Source organism: Adiantum capillus-veneris, chromosome 11 (genome assembly GCF_014529385.1).
Source record: "Adiantum capillus-veneris isolate H3 chromosome 11, ASM1452938v2, whole genome shotgun sequence".
Taxonomy (NCBI): Eukaryota; Viridiplantae; Streptophyta; class Polypodiopsida; order Polypodiales; family Pteridaceae; genus Adiantum; species Adiantum capillus-veneris.
The window spans coordinates 33517438-33536978 of NC_140941.1; positions in this window are offsets into that span (position 1 = coordinate 33517438).

A 19541-nucleotide genomic window follows, 5' to 3' on the forward strand; every position below is an offset into this window, starting at 1 on the left:
CTACTCAAACCACTTGCCTCTTTTCCACTAGGTAAGAAATGCAACCACAAATTAATGATTTTTTGCAAAATTTGGTGGTGCTTAACATTTGATTAAATTTTGTGTGTGACACAGTTTTGTCTCACTCTGACGTATTAAAAATGGTAGAAATTATAAGTGTAAGAGTAGTCCCAGTACATCTCACAATACTTGCTAAACTATACTATCTATGGAAGGCTTTCATGGATCCAAAAAACTCTTCTGAGTGAGTTTATGACACTTTGGCATCTTAGTTCAATTTTGAACTTGTCAATCAATCTTCTTTTGCATGGTAGTTTATATTGCAGGAGGCTTTGAGTGATCCAATGTTTGATTGGGTCTCTCTCACACTCCGATCCTGATCAGCGGCTTGGATGGCTGCAACTTGTGCTCGGGGGGGGGGGGAGAGGGTTCACTGTTCAATTCCCCCCTATATAATGTGCGTTTGCAGGGTATTAAAAAAACCCCTCTTTTAACATGTCTGAATGAATAAAATGACCCCTTATTTTAGGATTTGTTTCCAAAATTGAATATTAAAACCCCTTATTTTAATGTATCTCTGTTATATTGCCTAAAATTTTTGTATTTTAAAACCCCTCCTTTCGAACTCACGTTATATATTAACATGTTTACATAGTGCACCCTCGAGGACTTGTGTGGGTAGACCTTCCCACACATTGCAAACTTGAAGCCGACATTGATGGCATACCCTGATGAAATGTATTCAATTTCGAGCTCGTTGCCAATGTGTTCATCCTAGATGTAGAGTTTTTACTATCGGATGGTCGTGGCGTGTCGAGCAGACCACTTGACACTCTTCAGTGAGGAGGCCCACTTGTGAATTTTTTACCATCTTCGCACCATTTTTCTCCGGATGGTGTCACGCACATATGCTGTGAGAGACGACTTCATGGATCTAATAAGTTCTCAACCATTTCTCCACAAATTTCATGGTTGGTAGATATTGGCGTGTTTTTCTTTTAAACCCTAAATCGTATTGTAGGTCTGGACCTTGTTGTTGGCCATGTTCACACATAAAATTGAAGGGCTTCAAATGATTCCATTATATAATCGTAAGGTAGGAGATGTGGCAACAAATAGTGATGGGTCTGAGTTTGATAGTGACATGATCCAAGAGCCACTACATGACCTGCTAGGTGCTAGAAGCTCTTGGACCACCATTTTGGCATGGAGTGGAGAAGAGCGAGTTCTTTGCTCGATAAGTCGAGGAGGGAAATTTTATGGTTGGTTTTTGCCATTGCAATGGCCACTAATGTTTGCATCATCATAAACAAGTGGTTGTTGGGTACGTTCAGAAAGGTTGAGAATGCAGTTTTGGATTGTCTTGCACGATGTGGTGGCTTGGCAATGGAGTGTAAGCATCTACAATGACATTGCATCAACATTGACCATGATTGAAAATTGTTTTTGACATGTGTTCAACCGCAACAGCGGCTTCCTAGTAGTCTAGGATCGACTCTTCATGTGGGCGAGGTATCACGTTCAGCACAGTCACAACCACCTCCATCTCCTTTATGATGTCATCGAAAGTCGATTGTGCCATTTGCTCCCATGGGGCCCCCACTTGCACATTCCTTAGTAGCGCAATGTCACAAGAATTGCAGCCACCGAGAACCTAAATCCCGATTTGTATTGATTACTCCATATGAACTTATTCTCTATGTAATGGCACACCAAAACTACTGGTTGTTTATACTATGTTTTAATTCTCGATGAGCATCATGTGCTATGTACTTGCCACTATGTTTTGATTTTTGTAAATATGTTTTAATTTTTCAAGGCAAGTCCAATAAAGATGGTAAATATTTTGGTGATATTTTTTTCCACTTTATTTTACTATTAAAATATTACAGAGGCATGGTGCGAATGATCTTTGCAGTAAAGTTGTTGCCATATACATGTGGTAGTGATGTGTGTGAACACACTAGGACCGACGGGGCATTTTTTCCCTCTTCAGGAGGTTTTTTCCCCCGTGCATTGTATATACGCCCATCACTCTAGGGCTATCTATCTTTCCATTGCACACTAAGTAACACATTCTCTATTGTGTGCCTTGAGCTTCCTTCGTCTTCTCCAAGCTGTGTGTGTTTCTCTGCAACCCTAATTCCAACAATTGGTATCAGAGCAGGTCACTTCCTCCCGAGCTTAGTCGCCAGCTGCTCCAGCACACGCCTGCTCACTTTCTCCGATTTCAGTGAGCTTTGGTGAGCGTTCGCAGGTCGACAAAAATTTTGGGAAAGCTTGTAGAGTTTGGTCTGCTCAGAATTTTGATTTGGGCTCATTTTGGCCTCCGTTTCCACTACAGGCAGTATTACACAGGCTATTTTGTCATTTTGTGCAGAATTTCTGTCAGTGCCGTTTTCTGCATAACAGGTGCCTTATAGTCTTCTACAGTTTGTGCTATATAGCACAGGTTGTTCCCGCTCCATTTCTCCTATTTTCGGGCAGTTTTCACATCAGGTGCAACATTTACCATGGCTGACAACAACAACACAAATGTGTTCAAGATGTTTGCTGCGGAGGACAGGTTGGATGGGGACAACTACCCTATGTGGGCTTATATGATGCAACATGTTCTTGTGTCAAAGGGTGTCTGGAACATTGTGCAGGGCATTGATGTACGTCCTGGTTCTGAGGATGTAGGCGATGTTGAGGATGTTGCAGGTCTTGCTGCAAGGATTGCAGCTGTTAGAGTTGTTTTGCCTACGGCAGAACAAGCTCGTTGGGATGTTAAGGATGCGCACGCTCATGCATTGATTGCGTTTTCTGTGAAGCGCACCATTGTTCCTCACATCCGTTCAGCAAAATCTGCAAAACAGGCTTGGGATATTTTAGCAGGTCTTTATGCAAGCCGTAATGAGACTAAAATTGCTTTGCTGCGTAAAGAGCTGGAGTCGAAGATTATGCATGAGGAAGATGATATGGACACTTTCCTTGCTAGTGTCAAGGATATCAATGAGCAGCTTATTTCTGCAGGTGAAGTCATTTCAGACAGTTCCCTTGTGTAGACTGTTCTTGATGCCTTACCAGATTCTTACTAGACTTTTGCTAGTACTTGGAGACTGATGACCCAAGGAAATCCAGAAGTTGTCAAGTTTGATGCATTATGCACATTGCTGTTGCAAGAGTCATTGTCCAGAAAAAATAGGACTAGATAGCGTGTAGTTGAACAGGCTTTTATTGCTTCTCAAAGAAAGGGTGGTAACAGTTATGCAACCACTTCTTATGGTTCTGCTGCGAGTGGCAAAAATTATGTTCCTAATGCTTCTGCTGGCAGTACTTCGTCTGGAAATTCTGGTGATAAGGGCAAAAAGAAGATGCGTTGCCATTATTGTAAAGCCAATGATCACTTGATCAAGTCGTGTCCTAAGTTGAAGGCCAAAGAGGCTAAGAAGAAAGAGGGTGGTTCCACTGCAAATGTTGGTTCCACTACAAATGCAGCCATTGTTGAGTCTTCTGTGAAAGGAGACTGTGTTGCTGATGTTGATGCAGAATGGGCTTTTAGCGCAGAGTGCACCTACAATCCTGCTGTCCATGATGCATGCTTGTCAGTGTAGACATGTAGTAGTGTTAGTGTGTATACGCGCTTCACCAGGGGCACTTTTCTCCCACTGGGTTTTTCCCCCTGGACATCCGGTGTAAAAGGACACCTTATCTCTTAGGGTTTCATATAAGCTTTGTTGCTCTGAGTTTGTAAAAAACTATTATTCTAATACAAAGAGAGAGACTACAGAGATCTCGTACGCAAGCTCTGTGTATTCTCCTTCTCCATCTTCTTCCTACTCTGAGTTGTTGTCTTCCTTCTGTTTCCTGTTTCATCATCTTCAACAATTGGTATCAGAGCGAGGTGATTTCCAGAGCCTCTACTTGCGTTTTCGCGTCCGCGCGCGCAATCGCAGTTTTCAGAAAATTTGCTCGTGGGAGCATCCTCGACGTTCCGGGAGTATTCTGAGCAGGTGACCTGGGTGACCTGAGGTTTTACCCCCCTTTCGAAGCCGTTCGAGCCCTCAGAATTTTGTTCTGAGAAGCGTAGCAGAAGTTACTTTTCGGAGGCGTTTAGATCAAGAGGGTGTGCTTTTTGACAGATTTTCTTCAGGTAAACAGTTCTTTTGGGAAGCAGCTTGTCTTAGCTTTGTGCTGAGATTTTGTGTAGAGTTTTGCTTGCATTGGAGAGGAAATTTGTGAATCTCTTGGAGGTTCTTTTGCTCTCTTGTGTGCATCCACAGTATGGCTCAATCTACGGAGAAAGAGATTTTTGGTGCGTTTACATCCGAAGACAAATTGGATGGTACCAACTATTCTCTTTGGTCTTTTATGGCCAAAAATGTTTTGGTTGGTAAAGGATTGTGGGATTATGTATTTGGAGATGAAGTTCGTCCAGGTAGCATTGCACTTGCCACGCCTGGTCGTGGTGCAGCTGTTGGTGCAGGACCCTCACAAGTCACTCTAGAGCAAAAGAGATGGGATACTAAAGATGCACAGGCTATGGCTGTGATTGCCTTAACCATAAAGAGGACAATCACACCACATATCAGATCTTGCAGAACTTCTGAGGATGCTTGGAACACTCTGCAAGCTATGTTTGGAGGAAGAAACGCTGCCAGAATAGAGTTTTTGAAGAAACAACTTGACAAAATACAGATGGACGAAGGTGACGATACTGTCGAGCATCTTACAAAAATCAGGGATCTTAAAGAGCAATTGCTTAGCATTGATGAAGTGATTCCAGAGAAGGACTTGGTTTCCAAAACACTCAATTCACTACCACCATCTTATTTGACTTTTCACACTTCTTTGACTTTGTCTTTGCGAGCTAATCCCGACCCTCTTCATTTTGAAGAGTTAGTGGCTTTGCTATTGCAGGAGGATCAATCACGTAAGAACAAGTCTTTACAGGTGGATGGTATGGATCATGCTCTTGTTGTACAGAACAAAAACAAGGGTAAAGAGAGTGCTCATCACTCCAAGTCTGGTGCAGGACAGTCTTCAGAGAAGTCTAAAGGTGATTCCGACAAGTCCAAGAAGAAAGGTAAATGTCACTGCTGCAAGAAACCTGGTCACTACATTAGTGAGTGTAAAAAGCGAATTGCTAAAGAAAAGAAGAAAGAGTCAAGTTTGGTTGTTTCGGCTTTTGGTGATTCTTCTACAGCTAAAGAAGAGTCTGCAAACTTTGTGTAGGATTCTTATGCTTTTGTAGTATGTTCAGATTTTTCTGCTTATAGTGTTGACAAGACACAAATGATTTGGTACTTTGATAGTGGTGCATCCAGGCATATTACTTCAAGGAAGGATTTGTTTTGTTCATTGGATGCAGCTCCAGCAGGAAAGAAGGTGACATGTGCAAATAATGCTTCTTATCCAATCAAAGGAGTTGGTAAGATTTTGATTACCATTTCAGATGGTTCAGATTTATGCTTGCCAGATGTCTTATATGTTCCAGGGATCAAGAAGAATTTGTTGTCTGTATCCTCTCTTGCAAAAAATGGTCTTCGGGTCATTTTTGAGGATGACAGATGTGTTGTACGAGATCGAGAGAATGGTTATTCTCTTATCACTACAGGTACGCTGGACAATGGACTATTTGTGCTAGATCATTATGAAAAGCAGATTTAGGTATGTATTGCAGAAACAAAGACTTAGGCCATGCAGGATGCTGAGTTGTGGCATGCTAGATTTGGGCATGTTGGTTATGGCAGTTTGATGACTTTACAACGTCATAATATGGTGCATGATTTGTTTTTATTGGAGATGCCACCAAGACATGTATGTGAAGGTTGCGTTCTTGGAAAGATGCACAGATTTGCATTTTCGCAGGATGGTTCAGTTAGAGCGACACGAAAGTTGCAGCTTGTACACAATGATGTATGTGGTCTTATGAGGACGCCATCTATAGGAAACAACCTTTATTTTGTGACCTTCATTGATGACTTTTCCAGGTTTTGTTGGGTGTATCCACTCACAGCAAAGTCAGATGTGTTTGCAGTTTTTCAACATTATGTCGCCATGGTTGAAAATGAAACAGGTTGCAAAGTACAGACTCTTCGTACCGATCGAGGAGGTGAATACATGTCAGGTGCATTTAAGGATTTTTTGGGAAAGAAAGGCATTAAACACCAATGCACTATGCCATACACACCACAACAGAATGGTGTTGCAGAAAGGAAGAACAGGTCTTTAATGGAGACGGCTAGATGTATGCTCAAGGCTAAGAGTTTGCCTCATAAGCTATGGATGGAGGCAGTTGCTTGTGCAACACATGTTTTGAACAGGTGTCCTACTCGTGCCTTGAAGACCATTACTGCATATGAAGCTTGGCATGACAAAAAACCTTCAGTCAGTTATCTTCGTGTTTTTGGTTGTCTTGCTTATGCTCACATCCCTCAGCAGTTACGTGGGAAGCTTGATGATAAGGCAATCAAATGTATATTTGTGGGGTACAATAGTGGAAGTAAAGGTTATAGACTTTACAATCCTGCTACAAACAAGATTTTTGAAAGTCGTGATGTAATTTTTGCAGAAACTACTGCTCAACCTATGGTTGCTTTTGATGTACCTCATATGCAGACACATGATGTATTTGAAGGTTTGCTTCCTTCTTTTGTGGAGAATCAAGAATCACAACAGGTTGATAATCTTGATCAATCTTTTGATCAGCATGTGACACCTCATGATGTAGAGGAAATTGTGCGTGAAGAGCAAGAAGTTCTCAGGGAAGAAAGAACCTTGCCTAAATGGGTTCAGAAAACTTTGCAGGATAGCAAGCTGGATGCACCGTTGCCACGAAAAACACGTGCTGGTACTACTTTTGGCAGAGAGCAAGTAGATTTGGCTTGCTTTAGCACTCTTTGTGATGCAGATGATCCTGATTCATTTGAACAAGCTTTAGAGTGTGTTCAGTGGAAAGATGCTATGCAGCAAGAAATTGATTCTATTCATAAGAATCATACATGGGATCTAGTGGACTTGCCTACAGGTAGGTAAAAAGCCTATTGGTACAAAGTGGGTTTTTAAGGTAAAAAGGAAACAAGATGGTACTGTTGACAGGTACAAAGCAAGGCTTGTGGCAAAAGGCTATGCGCAACAGAAAGGCATAGATTATGATGAAACCTTTGCTTCTACTTCTTGTGCGTCCACAGTTAGATCACTAGTTGCAATTGCTGCTCATCATGGTTGGAAAGTGCATCAGTTGGATATCAAAACTGCTTTTTTGAATGGTGATTTGCAGGAAGAAGTTTATGTAAGTCAACCAAGTGGTTTTGTTGTAAAAGGTCAAGAGAAAAAGGTATGTAGATTGCGTAAAGCTTTGTATGGTCTCAAACAGGCTCCAAGAGCATGGTATGAGAAGATACATACTTATTTGATTGGCCAGGGATTTCAGAATAGTCCAACAGAAAGTACTTTGTATGTCAAAAAGAGAGATGGAGTTCTCATTATGCTAACACTTTATGTGGATGATATGCTTCTTACAGGCAATAATGCAAATGAAATTGAAGCGTTTAAAGATGCTTTGAGAAAAACCTTTGAGATGTCTGATCTTGGTTTGCTACATTATTACTTGGGTATTCAGTTTGTGCAATCAGAGGATGGCATATACATGTTGCAGGCAAAATATTTGCATAAAATTTTGGACAAGTTTGGTATGCAAAATTGTAAGCCAATCTCTACACCCGTAGAAACTGGATCAAAGTTGAGCATGCATGATGCTTGAGAAACTTTTGATGTACATACGTATGCAGCAGCGGTTGGTTGCTTGATATATTTGGCAGGCAACACTCGTCCAGACATTCAATTTGGGGTTTCACAAGCAAGCAGATTTATGCACAGCCCAGGTATGCATCATTGGCAGGCTGTGAAGCGCATACTTCGTTACCTTTCAGGTACCCCTAATCTTGCCATGTTCTTTCCAAGGGGGGTTATGTATGGAAAGCACAGTTCTATGCAGCTTCTTGGTTACATCGATTCAGATTGGGCTGGTGATTTTGACACACGACATTCCACAAGTGGCAATTGTTTTTTCTTGGGAAATGCATGTATATCTTGGCTAAGCAAGAAGCAACCCATAGTGGCTACATCAACTTGTGAAGCTGAGTACAGGGCAGCTTTCACGGCAACAGTTGATTGTGTATGGATACGCAGGTTATTGGCAGATCTTTGTGAGTGTCAACATGCACCCACTACCATTTTCACTGACAGTCAGAGTGCTATGGCAGTTGCAAGGAATCCAGTATTTCATGCAAGAACAAAGCACATAGAGGTTCACTATCACTATGTCAGGGAAAGGCTACATACAGGGGAGATCACACTAACTTACTGTCCTACACAGGATAACATTGCAGATCTATTTACGAAGGCGTTATCACGAGAAAAGTTTGAAGCTTTCCGAAAAGCTTTGGGCTTACTCTCATACACATGATGATCTGCTACCTTGTACGGATTCACACTATCACTACAGGGGGGATTTGTAGACATGTAGTAGTGTTAGTGTGTATACGCGCTTCACCAGGGGCACTTTTGGGTTTTTCCCCCTGGACATCCGGTGTGAAAGGACACCTTATCTCTTAGGGTTTCATATAAGCTTTGTTGCTCTGAGTTTGTAAAAAACTATTATTCTAATACAAAGAGAGAGACTACAGAGATCTCGTACGCAAGCTCTGTGTCTTCTCCTTCTCCATCTTTTTCCTACTCTGAGTTGTTGTCTTCCTTCTGTTTCCTGTTTCATCATCTTCAACAGTCAGTTGCTGCAGATTCACATGTGTGGTATTTCGACAGTGGTGCTACAAAGCACATTACCTCACATCGTGAATTGTTTACCTCTCTTGAGTCTGTCCCTCATGGGAATTCAGTCACTTGTGCCAACAACGCCTCTTATCCAGTTCAGGGAATTGGAAAGATTGTGCTCACTGCTGCTAATGGCAGTTCCTTCACACTTGTTCATGCACTTTATGTACCTGGGATCAAGAAGAATCTCTTGTCTGTATCCGGACTTGCTAGACTTGGACTTGTAGTCAAATTTGTAGATGACAGATGTACAGTTCATGATCTCAGTTTTGGTGATGAAATTGTTGCATCTAGGCTTTTGTGCCGTGGGTTGTATAATCTCACTTTGTATGACAAGTGTGGACAAAATTTTGCAAATGTTGTTGCAGATTCAAGGGCTATTTCAGATGCAAAACTTTGGCATGCACGTTTTGGTCATCTGAATTTTGCCAGTTTGCTGCGTTTGCAGAAATATGATATGGTTGCTTCTTTGCCACCTCTTGAAGCACCTGTCAAACATGTTTGTGAAGGCTGTATTTTGGGTAAGATGTAGCGTTCTAAATTTCCAAAGGATGGTTCAGTTTGGGCCACATGCAGGTTGCAGCCTGTGCATAGTGATGTTTGCGGGCCCATGCAAACTCCGTCCTTGGGGCAATTACCTGTACTTCGTGACTTTCATTGATGATTACTCCAAGCATGCATGGGTGTTTCCACTTAAAGCGAAGTCCGAAGTTTTTATGTGCTTCAAACAATTTCTGGCTATGCCTGAAAATGTCTCAAAATGTACTATGGGCACCCTCCGTTCCGATCGAGGGGGGGAGTATATGTCTCATGAATTTAATGCATTTATGGCTAGTCGTGGGATAAAACACCAATGTACAGTGCCTTATACACCTCAGCAAAATGGTGTTGCTGAGAGGAAAAACAGGTCATTGACGAAAATGGCACGATGTATGGTCAAAAGTCAAGCTTTACCGCATTCTTTTTGGCTTGAGGCCATCATGTGTGCCACTTATGTACTTAATAGGTGTCCTACGAAAGCTTTGCAGTCTATTACTCCATATGAAGCATGGCATGATAGAAAGCCTTCTATTGAGCACATGCGTGTTTTTGGCTGTTTGGCATATGCTTTGGTGCCACAAGTGCAGCGCAGAAAATTGGATGATAAGGCTGTCAAATGTATTTTTGTTGGTTATAGTGTTGAAAGCAAAGGTTACATGTTGTATCATCCGCAAACAAAACGTATTTTGGTTTCTCGGGATGTAGTGTTTGTGGAAGATTCTATTGAGCCCTTGCTGTCATGTACTAGAGACAGTAATGTAAGCTCACAGGACATTTATGACACTTTGTTGCCTCTTTTCAGTGGTGGAAATACGAATGTAAGTTCCAATGAGGCAAATGTACAACCTATGGGGGTTTCTGAAAATGTTTTAGGTCAGCCTATTACTGATGCAGATGTACATGACGTACTTGATGAGGAAAGGGCTGAAAATGAGCAGGCTATAGGTATGCCAAAATGGCTGGTGCACACTTTGCGTGACAGTAAATTGGATGCACCTTTGTCTAGTCGTACTCGTTCAGGCTCTCGCCATGCATCTTATGCATCAGATTTTTATGCTTTGGCTGTGTCTAGTTTACATGATGTTGAGGAGACTCTTTCTTTTGATGAAGCACCGAATTCAGAAAATTGTATGGCTGCCATGCAATCAGAATATGAAGCACTTATACAGAATGACACATGGATTTTACGTGAATTGCCTCCTGGAAAAAAGGCCATTGGTACGAAGTGGGTTTACAAGTTGAAACGCAAGCCGGATGGTGAGATTGATCGCCATAAGGCTCGACTTGTTGCAAAGGGTTATGCACAACAAAAAGGCATAGATTATGAAGAAACTTTTTCTCCCACTTGTCGTATGACTACTGTGCGTTTTCTATGTGCATTGGCAGCTCATTTTGGTTGGGATGTACATCAATCAGACATTGTTACTGCTTTCTTGAATGGTGACATATTTGAGGAAGTTTATGTAATGCAGCCTCGCGGTTTTGTCATAAAAGGACAAGAGGACAAAGTGTGCAAATGTAACAAGGCTTTGTATGGGTTGAAGCAATCTCCTCGTGCTTGGTATGAGAAAGCTGACACTCATTTGGTCAAACAAGGCTTTCGTAACAGTCCCACAGAAAGAACATTGTATGTAAAGCGTGAGGGTGATGTATTTCTCATCGTGGTTCTTTATGTTGATGATTTGCTGATCACTGGACCAAATGAGAGACATATTGCTGAATTTAAGGCTGATTTGAATGCTACTTTCAAGATGAAATATTTGGGGCTGTTGCATCATTACTTGGGTATACAGTTTAAGCAGTGTGATGGTGGTGTTGCCTTGTGTCAGAAAAGTTACATAGAGACATTGCTATGTAAGTTTGGACTTGAGGATTGCAAACCTATTGCCACTCCCATGGAAACAGGTTTGAAGTTGAGTCTACATGATGCTGGTGATCCTGCTGATGTCACTCTTTACCAAACTGCTGTTGGCTGCCTCATTTATGTATGCAACATGAGGCCAGATATTCAGTTTGCAGTCTCACAGGTCAGCAGATTTATGCATAGCCCAGGGTGTAAGCATTGGCAGGCTGTCAAGAGGATTTTCCGCTACCTTAGTGGCACTTTACATCTTGGATTGTTTTATCCCAAGGGGGGATCATTGCCGCCAGACTTACATGCTTTTTCGGACTCAGATTGGGCTGGTTGTTTTGACACGCGAGTGTCCACAAGTGGTTTTTGTTTCATGCTTGGCAGTTCATGTATATCATGGTTGAGCAAGAAGCAACCTACTGTGGCCACTTCGAGTTGTGAGGCTGAGTACAGGGCAGTCTTCACAGGTATGGTTGAGTGTGTATGGCTCAAACGCCTTATGGCTGATTTGGGTGTTGGACAGGACACTGCCAACACTATCTACACTGACAGTCAGAGTGCATTGGCAGTTGCGAGGAACCCAATTTTTCATGCTCGCACAAAGCACATTGAGGTGCATTACCACTATGTCAGGGACATGCTCTCAACAAGAGAGATTAGCTTGGCTTATGTGCCAACACAGGACAACCTTGCAGATCTTTTCACAAAGGCATTGTCTTGTGAGAAGCTTGAAGCTTTCCGCAAAGCTTTGGGCTTACTCCCCTTTGTGGACTAATCCTGTCCTCAGGGCATGACACTTCCCTTTACTCATGTGCCAGCTCTCGTTCACCGCATCACTCCAGGGGGGATTTGTTACCATATACATGTGGTAGTGATGTGTGTGAACACACTAGGACCGCCTGGGCATTTTTTCCCTCTTCAGGAGGTTTTTTCCCCCGTGCATTGTATATACGCCCATCACTCTAGGGCTATCTATCTTTCCATTGCACACTAAGTAACACACTCTCTATTGTGTGGCTTGAGCTTCCTTCGTCTTCTCCAAGCTGTGTGTGTTTCTCTGCAACCCTAATTCCAACGAAAGTCACTTGGGGCTCTCTATTAATAGGCAAAAAACTGCTAGTTTCATTCATTCAGTCATTGGCAAGTTTCTGTAAGTTTATTTTTCAAAAGCTAATCCTTTCGCTTTCTCTCATTTACATATTTACCATGCCGATGGGAAATTGTGGACAACATGATCAATGCCACTTGCACAACGCGGGCATGGCTCTCAGCGTGTGCAACTACCCCCCTCTGTTGACCCCATCAACAATGTGCATGCTAATTACATTTTCAACAATGTATATGCTATGAATGATGTATGCACAACACAGAGTTCACAAAACTACATGGAGGCTCTCTGTTTAGCAACAAGGCCACACACACCATATTCAATGCCATGCAAGACCTTGATGTATGCACAACACAGAGTTCACACAACTACATGGAGGCTCTCTGTTTAGCAACAAGGCCACACACAGCATATTCAATGCCATGCAAGACCTTGATTTCAATGCACATCCAACCGAAGGGGGTATTGAGCAAGTTACCACTCTAGCCAACAATGCAATCATGATTTGGGGGGACCATGGTTTTCACACTCCACATGAGTGTGCAGCCTTTGAATAACATGTGTGTTAGGAAATATGACGTAGCTAAATAGATATTTGAGTAGATTACTTAATGGAAAGAGATAGATTTCACACACAAGAGATTAGAGAGAGAGAGAGAGAGAGAGAGAGAGAGAGAGAGAGAGAGAGTACACATGATGTACGTGGTTCACCCAATGTGGGCTACGTCCATGGGAAAGTAGCCACTCAATGGCTTTAGTACTTGAAAACAAGAAGTAGTTTACAAAGGGATTATACCCTTGATAGAGCTTCCGCCTTGCTTCACTCTCATCACCTCACACACACCTTGTTGTATCAACTTCACACTATGAAATGTATGTAAAAATGGCCTCCTTTTATAGGCCAAAAGGGAAGCCCTCTCTCATGAGAGACAGCCATGTGTAGCCGCTCTTATGTAGATAAGTCCAAATCGGACCCTCCAATCCGCCCATGTGTGGCTGCCCTTGAGAAGACAAGTCCGCTCGGCCACCGGCCATTGAACTCGTCCATCGGCCATCGGCCATTGACTTCCGACCACCGGCCAATCGTCCAACCGACTGGTCGTTTTTGGACCACTTTTCGTCCGCCGTTCGGCCATAATATTCCGACAAAAAGGAATATTTTGGTTTGGTTTCCAACGAGTGATTTTATTTTCCGGCGAGTTATTTTTCTTCACGCACGATGGCTTCTCCTCATAATGGGGGCTTTACAAATGTACGTTTTTACCACAAAAAATTACAAGGGGTAAATCAGGCTCCACACTTAACAATGTGGAGGCTTGGGTAGAAGTGTGGATAAAATACATTGCTACGCAAGAACAAGCCAATGGAGCCACACACAATAATGACACTAGCGATGAGGACAACTAGATTTCTCCTTTCTTTGATAATGTTAGAGAAATAAGCCCTTGACACCATATGAGAATATTGTAATATTTTATTTTGGTCCATATCTATCTAATTGTAGTTGTTGTTTAAGTTGTGTACTTTCAATCCTTTTAATATTACTCTATGTGGTTTTGTTATTGCAGCCTTTAAATGTTGTTCAAAGTTGAATTGCATTATTATAGACTGTTAACCATTGAAATTGGCTTGTTGCAAACATTTTTTATGCATGTATCATTGTCTGATTGATGGATAATCTTGTTGCACAGTGTATATCATGATGTTTGAAAAGAATGTGTGTGCTCTGCTGTGGATATATTTTTTCGTGTTTCCATGAATTTTGTACATGAGAGAGGCATGAGAGAGGTAGGAAAGAGAGAGAGAGAGAGAGAGAGAGAGAGAGAGAGAGAGAGAGAGAGAGAGAGAAGAAGAAGAAGAAGAAGAAGAAGAAGAAGATGATGATGATGATGAAGATTGATCAAACGTTGTAGAAAACTATCCCACAAGACCTTGGAGATATATCTGACAAGGAGAGTTGAACTTAAGATAGGTTATTCAAGATGGAAATGGCATAACCCATCTACCAAGCTTGGGTGGTAGGAAGGTTGAATCATTTTTCACTTTTCTTTAACACACATACAACCACCTACAAAGCACACACACACTTGAGAGAGAGAGAGAGAGAGGGAGAGAGAATCTTTTTGGAATCTGCTCGCGAATTCCAAAAAAATTGTCATCGAAAAATAATTGTCAAAAAATCACGTCCCAAAATCATTATAGAAGTCATCCATGAATTTATCTACAAGCTAACACCCGACATCGTTAGCCAGCACACCAATCGCGCTCTATGACACGGTTTTTGGCGACAACACCTTTGGCAGCTGTTCGACTAGCACATTTTTGCCCGACGGTGAGAGTCGGCACATAGAAACACCGACATGCAGGATACATGTTACAAATGGTTTTTTAGCCAGTTTACACACAGATTCTCCAAGTTGCAAGACACAGTGCTTTCACAGACGATTTGGCAATCATGTTGATAGGAGATTCTCTACAGATAGATACATTGACACAGATGCATTTTTGTGTGAGCAGACGTAGTGCTACTGAGATCTTTTGAGAGCAGATATCCCCTCAGGGATCACTTTTACTTCATGCACATGTTCTTGCCGCCTGTTTGAGTGCGGTTTACTCATGTATGTTGAGTTGTGGACACTGCCCATTGTACTACGTGTGGAGCCGTTTTTGGCTATTTTGGTAGTTTTTCTCGGCCATTTCGGAGACTCGATTGGAAGAGCCCTTTCTGAGACTGTGGCTAGTCCATTTGTGTATGCATTATGGCTAGTCCATTTGTGTATGCATTAGACGTTGGAGAGTCAATAGCGTGAGGTTTTCTTTGAGCTGGGGTATTCTCAAATGTTGAGATACCTTCGGTGATACAGGTAGCTGGAGTTTCCATTTTTTGGTACCCTCACCGTAGGACATGTATCTGGACGATTTTTTTGTGCTTTTGACTCCGAGTTGGCGGTCATACAATAGTGGTTTTGTGCAGTATATGCCCAATGATTGTTCTTTTGAGTAGTTTATGCGTTTTTGAGTCGAGTTCCAACTCCTCATACTGAGGCAAGCTTTTCCATGCATGGGAAACCCCCCATATATCTTTGCCCTTTTACCAAAATATTTCCTATTATATAAGTTACTTTTGATTTTTCTTCCCTTTTTCACAAAAGTTTTAGCCTTTATTAAATAAATAAGACTTATGCTAATCAAGCACGATGTAGCATAAATAAGTAAGCTTTCTTTGTTGATCTCTCTTTTGACCTTAGATATTAAATATATATATTCTAAATTACATTATATATTTTGGTATTTTCTAATATATTTTTCATGTATATATATTATTCCACCCTACCAAATATTTTATTCACTAGTTTTCATTTTCAAACCTCAACCCCACTTTCAAATTTCAATAATACCTCCATCTAGATGATTGCCAATCTTTTCAAAACTCTAGGTCATGTTTTCATACATATGAAGGAGCTTACACTTGAAGGCAAGAGAGAAGTCCACTCAAAGGGGACCACCAAAAGACTTTTGCAGCCACAAATAATACATTATTTGGCTGAATTTTTTAAGTAAAGAAGAACCCCGAATCTGAAGGAGCGTTCAACATGAAAGATGTAGCTCGTGATTTCAACTTTTAGCTCAAATTTTTTCAAAATTTTTGGAGTTATGAACGCGGAGCTATGATTTTTGTAGTGGACCCCAGTTTTCTCATGTAATGGTGACACAGGCCATCCCTAGTTTTCTTCCCTCTAGAATGGCTATGGTTCTACAAGTCTTCAAGCATGATTACAAGAGACAAGGCTCTTTTAACGAGGTCTTGGCAAGTCTAGAGTGATTCTATCACCATTTTTGGAGGATCCATCCTCATCAACAAATATCCACCTTCGACAACCTCTCTTATAATTTTCTTACCTCTCTCTTCTCTCCCTAATAAGCTTATGTCTAGCCAAAGCTAGACTATTGTAAATATTTCCTATCCTCTACATCCTACCCACATTCTCTCTTCTTCTCTCTCTATTGACTGTGGTATTTTAAATAATGAGGAGACAAGATGGGAGCCACAGTCACATGCACCTCATTTTCCTAGTCACCAGAGTGGGACACTCACTTCAATTAGAAATATTGCTAAATCCTCTCCTCCTTCCCTATATAAGGAGTCCATGAGAGCTCACCATGACACAAACAAAACACACACAACATCACCAAAGAATACACTATGCATTGTGTGTGCCTAGTGCACACACACACACAGACACCCACACCATCACCATCACCGCTATCACCATGCTCGTCTTGAGCATGACCTCTACACCCTTGGGCTATGGAAGATGAAGGGCAGCTAAATGAAGGATGATGTCCATAACCCTTGTGTGAGTCTTCGCCATCAACTCCCACCTATCCGCCATGTGCTCTACCACTCTCTCCTTTCTCATTCCCCTACCCTATGCTCCCCATTTCATCGCCTTATCTTCTAAATAAAGCTTGAGGTTTTGTGAGTATGTTTTCCTGCAATGTTTTGCCCATGAAGGGTGTGCGGATTCGCCATCCTTCTGTGGTGCCTAAGTACTAAGCCGCAATACCCCCTCCCTCTCTCTCTCTCTCTCTCTCTCTCTCTCTCTCTCTCTCTCACTTGATCTCATTTCCCTTTCTCTTCATCATTACTCCCAAGAATCCATCTCTCTTGGATGAAAACTTTGTTATGGTGGTGTGTTGTTTGCGTCCTAGCCGCTGAAGCTAGGTGGTGCCCCCTGTTTGCTTTACCATGACAGGCTCGAGGCGCACCATTCGGTCCCCGGTGTTTTAGAGGCTGTCGGGGTTCGGGGTTCGCTTTGCTCGCTTCATTTGGTGCCCCCACTGAGGAACTTTTCATGAAACCCTTCAGTTTACAAGACTGAAACCCCTAAACTATTGTGAATGGATGAATGGCTAGCAGGATTTGCTAATTGGACGACAGAAGAAGAAGAGCTCCAAGCACAACTAGACGAACTCCGCATCTCCATCGAAGCTCGAGTGCCAGGCGTAACGGTAATCGATTTGTAGTGGGAGAGTCAACCAACACGCCAAACCCAGTGGATATACATAGGCCAAGTGCCAAGAAGAAGAAGGAGAAGGTCAAAACCATGTCCGCAACCTACAACCAACCCACAACAACAAAATGGAAGGAGCTCTACACAATAGAGAATCAACACTATTCTACTTTGAGAATCGGGTAACTCAAGTCACCGAGGTAATTATCACAGTCAGTTTTCAAGTCGCACCTGATGTTGCAGCACAGATAACGGAATCATTGGTTCACACTCTCACTAGAGAAACTAGGGATCTACTGAGTTTGTTTCAGGAAAGAACACCACCCTCTCCCACAAGCTTGGACAGTGACTAAGCACCTCTAAGCTTCACATGAATCAATACAACCTACCTCAAGACATATCACACATACCAACACGTGTACGCTCAATCAAGGTAATACTGGATTTGAAGGCTCACTACCAGCACGTCATTGACACCATGCCGGGTGGGGAGCGGTTTTTAGAGGTTCTGGCATCAGATCAACCATTTGTCTTACCTTTGGTACAAGGCAATGTACCGTTTGAAGTTTTAATCTATGTCCTAGTATAAGAGGGTATACACCCCTCCTTGTAAAGAAGAAAAAAACTTTTGCAAGCTAAGCAGTGTGTCTTTCTAGCTCTCTCTCAGTAATCATGGCAAGTGTAGCATTTCCAACATTTACAGGAAAGAAGGGGGAGGATTTGGAAACAAACTTCCTAGATGACTTTGAAGTAGCATGTGTAGTGAGAAACAAAGATACGGATGAATCCCGGGTTAGAATCTTTAAGCATCTCATGAAGCTAGAAGCTAGATCATGGTACAATGCACTTCCACAAGCAACCAAGGATGACTGGGAACCCTTAAAAACCGCTTTTAAGAGGCGCTTTGGGGGAGGTACCACTTCATAAAAGTTGTGGGACAAGTTGAGAGACTTGAAGCAGGAGGGTCTTTTAGAATATGCCACCTATGAGTCCAAATTTGTGGATTTGTGGGAACGGTGGGTTGAGTCACTGGAAAGGGGGGAAGCTGCACCCGATTTCCTAAAAAAAGATCGGTTCATGCATGGCTTATGGCCGCTTCTCAAGGAGAAGGTGAAAGGTAGATTCCCGGCTACGTACGAGTTAGCCGTTGAGATTGCTCGCCTTAAGGACAAGAAGCTGCGAATGAAAGCCAAAGAAACCGAGTCAATAGAAGCAGGAACATCGCGTCGACCAGCAACTATGACAACCACCATTCCACCACCACCATCGGCTCTTGGGGTAAGAGATGACCAACAAGATATGTTGGCCCATATTACTGACCAACTGCAGAGTTTGTCTGTCCACTTAATATAGCAAGGGAGGAGTCAAGAAAGAGATCAAGACCCTGGAAGAGCACAACGATAAAACAGAGAGTATCACTGCTACAACTACGGAGAAGACGGTCACGGTATGTACTACTGTCCCAAACCACGACAAAACTATAATAGAGGAGGTAGGAGGAACCAATTGTCACCCCCTAGAGAAAGAACACCCCCACCCCGAGCACCAACCCCACCAACACAAATTCTACGTCCGCCACAATCACCACTTACAATCATCCTACGCCCACCATCAATTGGTACCTGCACACCAAGTATCATTGGTCTTGCAGAAGAGGTCAAGATGAAGGTAACCGAAGAAGGATCAAGCGAGAAGTTTATTCAAAGAACTGAAGTAGTGGAACAAGAGGTTAAAGAATCAAAAGATGCTACCCAGGTGGGGGAGGTAAGTCAAGGAAATTGTGTTACAAATGTGAGTACATCTTTAACCTTGAATGAAATAGGCACCAAAGCGATCAATCGACAGCATTGGGCAGTAAGGGTAAGAAGGTGTAAAGTGTTGATTAGGCCTCGTCAGAGTAAGAGGAATGCAAAGGGCATGAAAGATACAAGAGAAGAGGAAGACCAGCCTGCTAGCAAGGCTTTGCAGAAGGTGGACAACATATCAAGCAAAGGGGAGGGCTTTGAAAACGGAAGCCTGTGCACCAGCATGGACCCAGGACAGTGTAGCAAGCTAAAGGAATCTTGCATCAAGACAGTTTCACTTGAGGACCATAACGAAGAGGTAAGTATGACTGAAGGTTTGGAGTTGGATATTGCTCCAGAGGCTTGGCAGTCGAGCAAGACTTTATTGTGTAGTGTTATAGACTTAGAGATGGGTAATGCCTCTA